The 12,214-nt window shown below is 46.8% G+C and overlaps 1 protein-coding gene and 1 non-coding gene across 8 annotated transcripts in view; both read right to left on the bottom strand.

The window, feature by feature from the left end:
• Window positions 1-12,214, bottom strand: part of LOC1271327 (protein sickie) — a 279,487-nt gene that overhangs the window by 140,391 nt on the left and 126,882 nt on the right. The gene's annotated exons all lie outside the window — the stretch shown is intronic.
• On the bottom strand, window positions 7,198-7,268 carry Trnag-gcc (transfer RNA glycine (anticodon GCC)). The gene has a single exon. It is a non-coding gene; the product is annotated as a tRNA-Gly (tRNA).

Here is a 12,214-nt window from a genome sequence, read left to right as displayed (position 1 = left end):
TATGCGTTAAGAAGGTTTTTATTAGCTTCCTTTGTGCAAATAGTTTAATGAGCACTGGCAGGCACAAACATATTGCCAGCGTATTGACGTAATAAAGTACGAAGCTTATGGTGAAACCTCATTGAATCCAACAAGGAAACAATTTGATTAACAAATCAAATGAATTTATTACAAACGCAGGTAAAAAGGGAATGCCACCGATCGCTTACCCCGAAAGCGAACTGTCATGAATGGTTACGAATTAGCAAAAGCCAACCATCACGGGGTGATTGATTTCAAACCGACCCAGCCGACCCTTTTTTCCTCACCTCCATCAAATGGAGAAGGGTAACTAAGGGTAAGGGCAAGGGGTGAAAAAACAGCCACAGATCGCTTGTTAAATAACATCAAACATGAGTTCCTTTTTTGATTGGGAAAAGGCGGAAAGATCCATCATGCCCCATCACGGTATGCAATAATAATCAAGCAGACAAAAACTATCCATTTCTTCCATGGGTACTGATTTTCTGGGAGCAATATCCTCTTCAGAAAGGAATGAGGAAGGAAAAAAAGACAGGAATATAGACACTTATTTGTAGTAGAAACCCTCATTTTACTCCAAAGCCAACAAGACGCGCGTCGTAGTGACGAAGGCCCTTCCTTTGAGTCGATCGTCCATTAATCTTCCCGCGAACTGCGCTTAGAGACTTGGCTCATGAATGAATCGCCCCGCCGCGCACAGGGAAGGTTCCTGAGAGCGACTTGAGTGACAAATTACCACCATCGAGAACCAAACAAACAAACATGCTTTTGGGGTCTCGCCAGACTCGTGTTTGAATGATTCGGGCGCTAGCAGGAGAGGAGCCATACGGCAGTATATACGGCATCATCCCGCTCGGTGTTGTCTAGACACGGGGACTGGGTCTCGCCCGTACCCGAAGAAAGCTTTCGCGAAGAAGTCGGGTCGGGGGTGGGTGGTATCACGCAAACTGGAGCATGTTTTTGGGGCGCGTTTTTCCATAATCGGGCTCGTTTTGTTTGTACACCACACGAAGCTGATGGTGGCGAGAGATCGCGATCAAGCCCTTATAAGGATGCTTTGGTGCTGTACGGTACTTGGCATTCCTTTCAGTCCAGTTTGGTGGGGAGGGTTTTCTTGTGTAAAGGTAGGGCGACTATTGTTTGATATTGCTGTTCAAAGCAGTTGTACAATTCTTGTTCTGTTTTACAAGGATTGGAAATGATGTAAAAACAAAAAGTTAAATATTCATAATCTCTTAAGATGTTGGCTGTTGTTGGATGATGTTGCTTTCACTACACCGTATGACATATGATCTGGCAAGTGTTTCCTTGTAAGACATCATGCTCTTATAAGGGAAGCAGAATCTATATTTAGATCACCCTAGTAGCCACGATACACCGTCAGACATTCTGGGCAGACAACTGCAGCCGCGTTGCTGGGCCCTAAAATGGACCTTTTGGACACGAACCACGTGTCGAACGATGGTCATTCACGAACCATAACCAGAGCGCTGCCTCCCGCTGCAAGAACAACGGCCAAGAATGTTAAACCGGCCCAAGGGAGAGCAACGAGACAGTGTCCCGAATAAGGGAAACAACACTTTCCGAGAAGCGCTATCACATTCGCGATCCCAGCCGCATCCAGGCGACCTTCTACAAATGGGACGAAACCGATGCTCCAACAAGGGCGCGTGTGATATAAGATGTCACTGACCGGTTCGGATGACGGTGCAGGAACCGGTGGCGGGTTTTTGCCGACACGATGTAAAAGGGATTCCGATCCGACACGACCGGGGGCGTGTGTATCGGGCGAATGGAATGGTGAGTCACGGCGAACAAAACATCAACGACCATCGGGTCATATACCGCCACAACGCCGCCACAAATCAAAATAAGATGAAACATTCCGGCAGAATGTGCACCACACACCGCAGGTCCAACCCAAACTCTGGCACTATTAAGCGCTCATGAGCAACTCCCCATTGCAACAGATCGGCATGGTTGGGTCCGGTTTGCAGAAATTAGAATTACAAATGCGTACACCTCTTTGCTCCGGCCCATGCGCGAAGGAATTGCATCGCTGCTGGAGCTCTGAATTTGTTTTAGAAGAGAAAAGAGAGAGAGAGAGAGAGAGAGAGAGAGAGAGAGAGAGAGAGGGCGAGAGAGATAGAGAGAGAGAGCTTTTTGGAATTGACAACTCACGATTGTTTGGAGGGAAAAGATGCCACAGCTCTCAAGTTATACCACTCGAGTAATCCAAGAAAAAAGACCCAAGAAAGGACACACGGACTGCGTCGTGGGAATCCTTTTTGGTGGGTATCAGCAAGGGCCAAGCAAAGATCACAGGTAACAACATCCCACCCCGCCCCAGCATTTGACGTGACGATGTGCGAACAAACCGGAACGCCAATCAATCTCAGTTATGCGTTCGTAAAAGCCGCCCATCAGCATTCTTGTGCTGGGGGAAGGTTTTTTTGATGATAATTAGATCTGAGGTGACTACATCATCAGCAACACCGTAAGCAACCGACCTGCGCGGCATCAGCCCACAAAGAGTGATCTTGAAGTCACGTTCTGAAAGCGTTGAAGCCTCTCGGTTTCGATTCCCAAGCGGCGGCGTGGAAGTAAATTACCAAAGCTAGGTTAAGGTTCGGTGGTGATACGCATTTGGGTAATTCATGATGTAAGGTGTCACACCAACATAGACATCACGAATACGCAACAGTAATTCTGCTCTGGGACATCCGGTACGGTTCTTACAGGCAGGAGAATCCTCACAGGCACTTTCCGTCACTACATTAATTCCACCCCGGCAAAGCGAATTTAGGCCAGGACACATCCTTCCCATTTGCAGGCCGGTTGGAATGTATGGGTGTTAATTCAAATTCGCTGGCGGATGGTGAGAGCGCTCGCGCCATCGTGGTGCGACACAACTTCGGCACGAAAGCATCATTTGATGAGGTCACGCCTGGGAAACGTGACCTGCACCACCATCGCCGAGAATTGACACAGATCTGAGGATTACTTTGTTGCTAGTGAGGCACCAACAGCACGAACCAGTGGGGAGGAAGCGTGTTTGATTAAATCATTTTGTTTAACCAACTTCCCCACAAATGAGACAGATTGTTATCGGTTGTTGGCGGAAATATTAGTTAGCGACTGCTGCGGTGAGAAGGGAAAGATTCGTATCGTTTGAATGAATGTTCAATGATTGGGTTCCTACTGATTCGACAGAAACATCCCACAAATGAAGACGTTAATTAAGCTCTGAAGGAAACACAGCCAGATAAGGCAAAGCGCGGTACACACCCTTTGGAGAGGTTTTGATGGCTCAATTTGCCTTCAAGTTTCGCCGGAACACTGTTTCACCTTCGTTGAACAAAATTTCAGCACGGATTTACCCACCCTTAAGGAGCAACCTTTGCGCGACATTTCGGTTATGGTTATGACGAATAATGATGCAGGGATTGAATTACAGCCTCCAAGGTGCGAACTCCAAGGCAACAAAACCCCAAACCCTGTACGTGCGCTTTTGTCCGATACGTATCGGAGCAAGAGTCTCAGACAACCCGATTTCAGCTTGAACTTGGTAGTGAAATCACACCAATCACCGACGAAACAGGCTCTGAGGCTTGATCAGTTCGCGATAGCGATCTTCGATCGGGTAAGCATACCCTTCGGAATCGCTTGTTAATTTTGTTGGAGGTGTGTGAGCTTCAAAGGTTGATTGAATGGGTATGGCTGTCTCGCTCGGGAGACGTGAAATGTGGGTCACCCGGTCATTGATCACGGGCCAGCGAGTCCGCGCGCGCCCGATTAAAGAACCATTAGAAATGACCGTGGCCTTTGGTAGCGGAGCGGATGGGATGGGCGAGTTGACAGAATAATTATACTTAACTTAGGGGCCCTCGTACCCTTTACCGAAATTTACTACCGTCCGATAATAACGGGCGCGTGGACTTTAGCGGACTAGTTAGCGGAACTCCAATATCGCAGAACCTTGGAGTGAGGTTTTTTTGGAAGGGGAACTTTATCGTCAAACGCGAATAAACACATTTTTGTAGCGTCCCAAATTTATAGCCACCTAACCACTTAGAAGGCAGCAGTAGTGGTAAGAGGTATATGGACTGTTAGTTTAGTACCGCTAATCACCACTTCTCCAGACATTTACCAAAATCCCGCCCTTGTGCAAAAGGTCTCCAAATGGCGCCGTCCAGCTACCCCGTTTGCTAATTGAAAGGCTACTCATTGGTTCGGCTTAACGAGCCAACGTCCCAAGAAGGAAGTGGGCGTCTTTGTAGCACGCGTTCGTTTTTTCTTCCTCCTCTTATTTGATACATTATAATTTATAGCCAATCGTTTGAGGACCTGAAATAGGTAAAGTTCCAGACGGGAACTGCGGGAAATAAAGAGAAAAGCAACTTTCCTTCACCTTTTGCACTTGGTCCTGAAGGTTCATCAGCAGGAAGCAAAGTTTTCCTGGGCCCGAAACCCAATCCGAGTTGCGTTCCAAAGGGTCTCCTCTTGCGCAACGAGCATAAGGTACGTTAGGCGAAAGTTATGCGCGGTAATTAAATAAAAGCAATTTGCATAATATTAGTTTTGCTTCGAGTCGTTCTGTTTGCTGGCGTTAAGGCGAGCTTCAATGAGGAAAAGAAATTTGATGTTTATTCAATGAAAGCAGTTTGTTTGGAGGTAGAGCTCCCTTAAGGGTACGACCCGACGACGACAAGTTTGATGGAAGCCAATATTTTACGATTCACAAAAGCCACTATTGCCCTGGTTCCGATGGTAGTTTGCTAAAGTTTTCCTTCCCGTGTTTCCCTGTCACACAGAGTCACGTAGATCAGGCTAGGGCCCATTCCTCCTGTAGATCCCAAGTAGACCACCCGAAACGAAAGTGCGGTAGGGCGAACAACATTGTACAACAAGTTTGTTAGCCAGAAACTTATTTGCTGGACCGGAGTGGAGTTCGATTGGATTTGATTGGGTTGTGTAGCTCCAGCGCAGGAGCAGCAGCAGCAACAATAGCAACAGTCACGTAAATTGTACTGATGACCCGTTCCTGAGGGACACGACCTTCACCCGGCGGGTGAGGTCACCGTTGGGTGCAGAGTTGATTTGATCAAGCACAATAGTACACGCGCCTACGACCGTTTCTGGCGATGAGCCTCTCCCGAACCACTCCAGAAGTCGACCAAAGACACACGAAGAACAAAACGGTAGCCAGGCGAAAGTGCATCAATTGAATGGAACGAACGTTGATTGAGCGTGATCCAAGCGATCGTTCCCAAAAAGAAAAATGAGCAGAAGCTGCAGCTACGGTGCGACCAAATGAAGTATGGCTTTATTAAGCACTTTAATTGAGAAACGGCCCTCGGTCTGTGAGGACATTGGCGCTGTGTGACTGTCCCCAATTCTCCAATTCCTCAGCAAAGCTCTATTCAGCTGACAATCATCCTCACTCGCTGGTGATAACCTTTTTTGGGACCGATCTTAAAGAAAATATCTTATTATTTCTTAAGCTCCGGGGCCACGTCCACCACGCTCTTTTTGGGTAATTTCGGAATTCGTGATGCCTCTGTGACTTTGCAGAAATCAAAAGTGTGAGTGTGTGTGTGTGTGTCCCGTTGGGTTTCTTAACGGTACCTCACACGGGCGGCAAATTAAAAACCGCGTCCAGCGACACCTGCTCCCTGTTGCCTATAGCCTTCACGAGACATCTCTCCTTCTTTATGTCCACCAGAGGTATATGAGTAACAACAACAACAGAGCTTCTGGTAGATATGGGCACACTGATTGCACCGAAACCAAAACCATCGCCCTTTTCATACCAAATACTCTCTCTCTCTCCCTCTCTCTCCCTCTCTGAAGCTTTGTGACTTCATCTTGCGACCAGCAGAAGGGAGGGGGAGCGCCCTGTTGTATCCTGAAAATGGGTCACGGTTGCTATAATTGCGCACACGTCGACGGCACATCGCAAGTGTGTGTCCTTCCCGCTGGCAGGCGCTATATGCGCGCGCAGCCCCCTCGGTGTGAGTGACGGACTGGTTTCTCGAGCCGGCTCAATGCGCCGAATCCCTTTTAAGGAAATATCTTTTTTGCATGCCTCCGCTAGTTCCCCCCTCTTAGTGAAGGCTTTGGCTTTGGGCGCCGGCCGTTCAAGGGAGAAAGGGTCGCCGCACAACGGTGAGGTGGCGGCCGGTGATATTGGCGTTGCGAGAACACCACAAGGTGACGAAAAGTCCTCTGCCACCGTCCTCCAGCAGCAGCGGCAGCAGCATCAGCCATTTGGAGAGGGGGTGTTTTCTACCCTTCCAGGCGGCATGTTAATGAAGCTCTCCTGCAGTCCGTTAAGATTGGAACTCAGGAGGAACAACAAACCCTTGCGGTAAATAAACAAAATACGTAAATTATCCAGCCGGCTCCTCCAAAGCGAAGTCATCCAAGTGCGCGCTCAGCAATCCGCTGGATTAAGCCGACTCACCACACGCATACGCTGAGTGGCTAGCGGAGAAGAAGGTCAACCGGGTGATAATTCGCAGCAACCGGTACGCTACTGGCGGGCGTTTTAACGCCACCGTTGTTCCACACATACACACACTCAGACACACTGTCCACTTCGCGATAATGAGGCAAAGGCGCGACAATTAAAAACGCTTTTCGGGTGCGCGCGAGATACGCAGCAAGCCATACCCAACCGTGGGGCCCAGGGGGCCGCTTAATCGTTCGCGAGTAGTGATTTCTGATGTGCTGCGCGGAAGGAATGCGTGGTTTTTGTTGTTTTTTTTAACTGCCGTGTGAGTGGGTCCTGCGCGAAAGACACAGTTCTACACCGGGGCAACCTGGAAGATAATGACAGAAGATCGGTAATTATGTACAGTCGTAATTTTTACTGGCACGAATGGGAAAGGCAAAATTACCTGACGAAAGACAAATTTTACGACGCCTTCGGGACAACAAATTTGTTCCCGAGAAAATGGGTAAGTAAAATAATGCTGCTGCACAGGATATAGTAATTAAAGCTTCTTGTTATTTTGCTACGTCAAGAGAGAAATGGACTGTAAACACATTGTAGTTTTTGTACCACTTAATTTAAATAATTTTATATTGATTTTTTAAATATATTTTTAAATCAGTCTTACACCAGTAAGCTTCAAATTTCTCTCCTCAATTAAAAAAGGTATCTTCTTCAAATGCATCGGCCGGGAATCGAACCCGGGCCGCCCGCGTGGCAGGCGAGCATTCTACCACTGAACCACCGATGCGCGATGATGAGTGCAGTAGTAAAACTCGTTTGTAGCTGTGCGATAAAAATAAACCATGCCGCATCTAAGCTCCACTCCGCGATGGGAAAGCATCTCTACGATCTTTTTATAGAGATCCCGAAACGATCGCTTCCTTTCACAACAAGGTTTATTGTACTGCAGTTCACCTGTGGCATCGATCCTGAAGGAGTTTGTCTTCCCTTTTTATCGTTTTGATTGTTTATATCGCATCCAACTGACTCGTGCCCGCTAATTTCAAACTCATAAAGAATTCGAAACAGCGAGTGTTAACGAGCTTACGACCTTATCGAAATGCGTTCTTATCACTTCTCCCCTGCTGCAACTAATGAACGCTTCGAATTGCTTCAAAACGGGGGGAAAACATGCATTAAACCTTCTTCAAGATATCCCAAGCATTCTTCCCCTTGTTGTCACCACACTAAAAAAAAAGAACCATTTAAATTATACACGGTGATTAATGCAAACTTTCCAACATCAATTTCGACCCATTTTGGAGTGGGCAGAGAGTGGTAGCAGAGGAAAGAAGAAATATGGTAAAGAAATGTGCGTATTCGTCGTCGTCTCCCCCCATTGCCAGAGCTCGATTTAATGCATGCTAATTGGCGTGTTTAACGTCGCCATCGATTACCGATTACGGTCGAAATGATGCGCTTGTGCTCGAGGCACTCAAGTAGTTTGTTTTGTTTTCATGCTCCAAAACAACGACCTGCGTTTTTTATTCTTGCTGCTTCTTCTCGACGCGTATAATTAATTTCCCAACTCTCGGGAAGGAAGAATTTGTGATACCAAACGACGCTGTTTGGTTGTGGTGTACCCGGTGGTGGGGAGCTTATCAGGTGAAATTCGATGCTCAACAGGCGAGGGTATCGAACCAACTCCCTGCTTTTCAAGCGGTGAGGTGAATTGATATCTTTTAATAGCGCTATGCGGAAAAGAGGACAAAAAAACACAGCTTCGGATTTTGATGTTTTTGTCTTTGTTGTAGGATTTAATGCTTTGATCGATTGATTGGTCTACGTTTTACCCGCGAAACTGCCGCTGTCCGTAGGCGGTTAATCCCATTCTGTCAAAGGCTGCCGGGCCCGGTGTCAATCACAGTCTCGTTGGTACAACTGTCACACACACACACGAAAGCTACGATTTCGCACAATGACATAAGCCGACTGGCAAACAGGTGAAGACGTGTTCTTCATATCAGCACCGGCACTATCAACGGCGAGCGAAAGTATTTAAAAGGATTTACGAACCGAGCAATTATAGACCGTTTAGGCCTGCTTGTGAGCTCGTTAATAAGCTCATTTGGCAGGACGTTTATTGACCACTACCAGAACGCGGTTGCTGCGCGGTGAGATAGTTTATCAAAGTTACGATCGAATAAAATATAAATACACCATCAATTGCCACCACCCACACGGACGACGGCAGAAGTGTGAGCGTTTTACGAGCACCCGTTACCGGAACAACTTTCGGCAATATAAACTCGGGAAGTTGTAGCTTTTAGGCCCGAATATCAACCCCGACTGGAATCAGTTTTCACTTCGATTTATACGCTCAATTTAAAATGGCTTTTATCGGAAACGCGAGTAAGAAAAAACTCGCTTCGTGATGGTTCGATCTGCGGTAGGATTCATTCATGTTTGTCTTTTTTTCTCTCCCCACTCTCAATGGGTTACCTTTATGGAGGCAGATAAAAGTATACCAATAAGGGAACAATTGCACAACATTGTGGCCTCAGAGAAGATCCCGCGCCTGTGTACAGGAAGTTATCTAAATGAACTTTGTATCCAGTGTGTTTTTTCTCCCCTTTTCTGATTGTCGTTCTGCTCTCACCCACGTAAATGCCACAATTTTCTGCGCCGGCAAAGAACTACAAAGAAAGTCTTTTAGCGCAGCTCGATTACGGATATTGTAGCTGCAAAAGCGCGATCTCATTCCGTGTCTCATTTTTTTTGCTTGCTTGCTATGTACGTTGGTTGTACAACATAAATGCCGCCCGTTGTGTGTGTGTGTGCACACTGAATGCCCGATAGAGCCTGTTCGATCACAAATTGCATTAGCACAACAAGCGGCTGCTGCACCCACCCCTAATACGGAAACCACACCGCGCGGGGATCTATGTGTGGTCCACACTATCGCATCGCTTACACATCGCCACTCCATGTGTCCGTTCACCCGCAGGAGTGTATCGAGTTGCCTATCGCACTCCTCCCCGCTGCTTCCAGTGGCGCTTTTTGGGAAACACGCGTTTTTACCATTTATCTTAACCAATTTACAATGACTCCCGGGGACCCCAGACTCGGGTGTGTGTGTGTGTCGGTTTTTGGACGCGGTATCCCGCCGTGCGTCCCGCAATTGTCGCAAAACTACACGCTTGCCACAGCGCTCTGTTTTTTGTTTGTATCGCGGTTAAACGGATCACGTTTTTGGTGGACATGTTGGTGGCTAAGCGATATCGCGCGGTTACAGTTTCCAGCAGGCCGGTTATCGACGGCGACCCGCCGAAAGGTGTACATGGTTTATTTTGAAAGCCATTTTGCTCGCCTCGGTATCACGCAGCAACCGTGCCGGATCGCGCGTTGTGGACCACGTTTAGGGGTGGTCTCGTTTTATCCAAATTGCTCTAAAACTCCCCTTGTCGCCCGGAAAGAAGTCCTCCGCAGACCGCAGATATTATTGGCTTGCTGATATATCGGTGCATTGTTGCGGGATCCTTTCATATCCCTTCTGCTTCCTTTGCCGTTTCATCGCAGCATTCATCTTCAGCTCTTCAGGAGGTGGTAAAACATTGCTGACAAAGTGTGAAACGGTGATAACCAGCGTGACCGTCCGGACGACAAAACAAGCATTGAAAGGAGTCTCGCGGGACCAACCAAACACAGCAAACGTCTTCATTGTGGGGAGAAGAGGCAGATGAGATGAACAGGGGGGAGGTGGATGAGTTTGTGTGCAGGAAGGTGGATGAAAAATTTGCATTTGTCTCGGTTAATAGAATGGAGCATAAGAGCATTTGTTTGCTGTGGTGATGGAGCGGTGATGTTGCCGCCGCTAAAACGCGAGTCTCTGGTGGTGCTTTATGGTTGATGATGTGGCGCGCGTAAAATGCACCGCTGATATATGTGTGTCCGTTATTGTGCTGTGCTGTGCAAAACGGGTGGTAACATTCAATAGCATCATCGGACGGGTATTAATGGTTCACCGCGGTGCGGTGAAGGACGATATAAAACATTATATGGCAAAGAAAGAAAAAAAGGTCGTTACATTTGTTGATGCGATGTGGGTTTTGTTTAAGGTTATGACAGCCCGGGGTGAGATAGCGGATGATATGTGAGTGTGTGTGTGTATGAATTGTTAGTTTTGAGTGGTTTATGAAAAGAGTTTGAGCTATCTCCTTTGGCGTGGTCAAGGAGAGAGTGCATCAGTTGGTATCACAACATTTGAAATAAATATTGCAAAGCTTCGAATGATATTGATAGTGATGGGAAAAATGAAAATTTCGTCGGAATCGAATCCGGCTAGCTCCGAAGTTTTCTGGAATCGATTCCGGAGAGTAGGTCCGGAATCAGTTTCCGGAATCCATTACGGAATTGGCTCCGGAGTTGGTTCCGGAATCGGCTCCAGAATCGGAATCGGCTCCGGAATCGGAATCGGTTCCCGAATTGGCTCCGGAATCAAAATCGGCTCCGACATAAGAATTGACTCCGAAATCAGAATTGGCTTCGAAACAGAGTCGGTTTCGGCATCTTCATAGGAATAGGCGTTTGAGTCCAATGATGCTACGTGTTGATAGCGGCAAAGAATCAAAATTTACTTGAAAATGATCTATTCACATGGAGATTCCCGGACTTATTTCGCTTCCCACACTTCTTATTTCAATTTAAAACATTCCATTTATGGAGTCAAGCCTGATTCCGTTATCGGAGCAAATTGCGATTCCCAGGTCGATTCCGATTCCGGAGACGATTCTCATTCCGGAGCCGTTTCCGATAATAGAATCGATTCCGGAACAGATCTCGGAATCGATTCCGGAGTCGACTCCGGAATCAGCTCCGGATTCTACTCCGGAATCGGTACCGGAACCAACTCCGGAATCGGCTCTGGATTCAACTCCGGAATCGGCTCCGGAACCAGCTCCGGAATCGGTTCCGGAATCGACTCCGAAATCGGAATCAATTCCAGCATCGGAACCGGCTCCGGAATTGATTTCGAACACGGAATCGGAATCGGGTAGGTCCGATTCCGAGCTCCTACCACTATAGTGGATTACAAACTATCAACACAGAATAAAAGCCATTGGCATGAGAGTGTGTCAGATGAAATCACAAAATAAAAGATTCTTGATTTGAAACGATCAGTACATACTAAAAGCTAATGAAAAAATAGGGATACTATTAATATCACAATTTATTAGTTAAAAATTACAAAACATTTTAAAATAATACTGCAATCCCCTATAAAAACTTGAGCTGAAGACATCAAAATTTGTAAACTTGGACCATTTTAAATGACGAACATATAATACAGGCAGTTTACTAGAAAGCGTTTCAGTTGATATCACAATTTTCACTAAATATGGCTAAGATTCGTATTTCAATATGTCTACAAAGCCTCGTGACTTCACCAAGCCTTGCAAATATGCTGCAAATACACTTCAACACCATCCAATGCTAAGCATCCAATCCACTCACGCCGCTATCACGATTTCAATAGTATCGACAGTGGTCCGGAAATATATTTTACTACCGTCGCACCCGAAGAATGTCGTTCCAGAATAATAATCTCTCTCTAAGGTAGCACGAAAAGCTCGAACCAAAACACACACACACTAGAAGATGCAGTATAAATTTATGTCTGTACCGTGTGTGCATCATAAGCAGTCGGCATGGGCACATGCAAAGTCCGCCAGGATCACGACCGCAGCGAGGCGG

The sequence above is a fragment of the Anopheles gambiae genome, chromosome 3 (genome assembly GCF_943734735.2).
Source record: "Anopheles gambiae chromosome 3, idAnoGambNW_F1_1, whole genome shotgun sequence".
In the NCBI taxonomy this organism is placed as follows: domain Eukaryota; kingdom Metazoa; phylum Arthropoda; class Insecta; order Diptera; family Culicidae; genus Anopheles; species Anopheles gambiae.
Note: the sequence above shows the minus strand (reverse complement) of the source record. Positions and strands in the feature narration are given on the sequence as shown.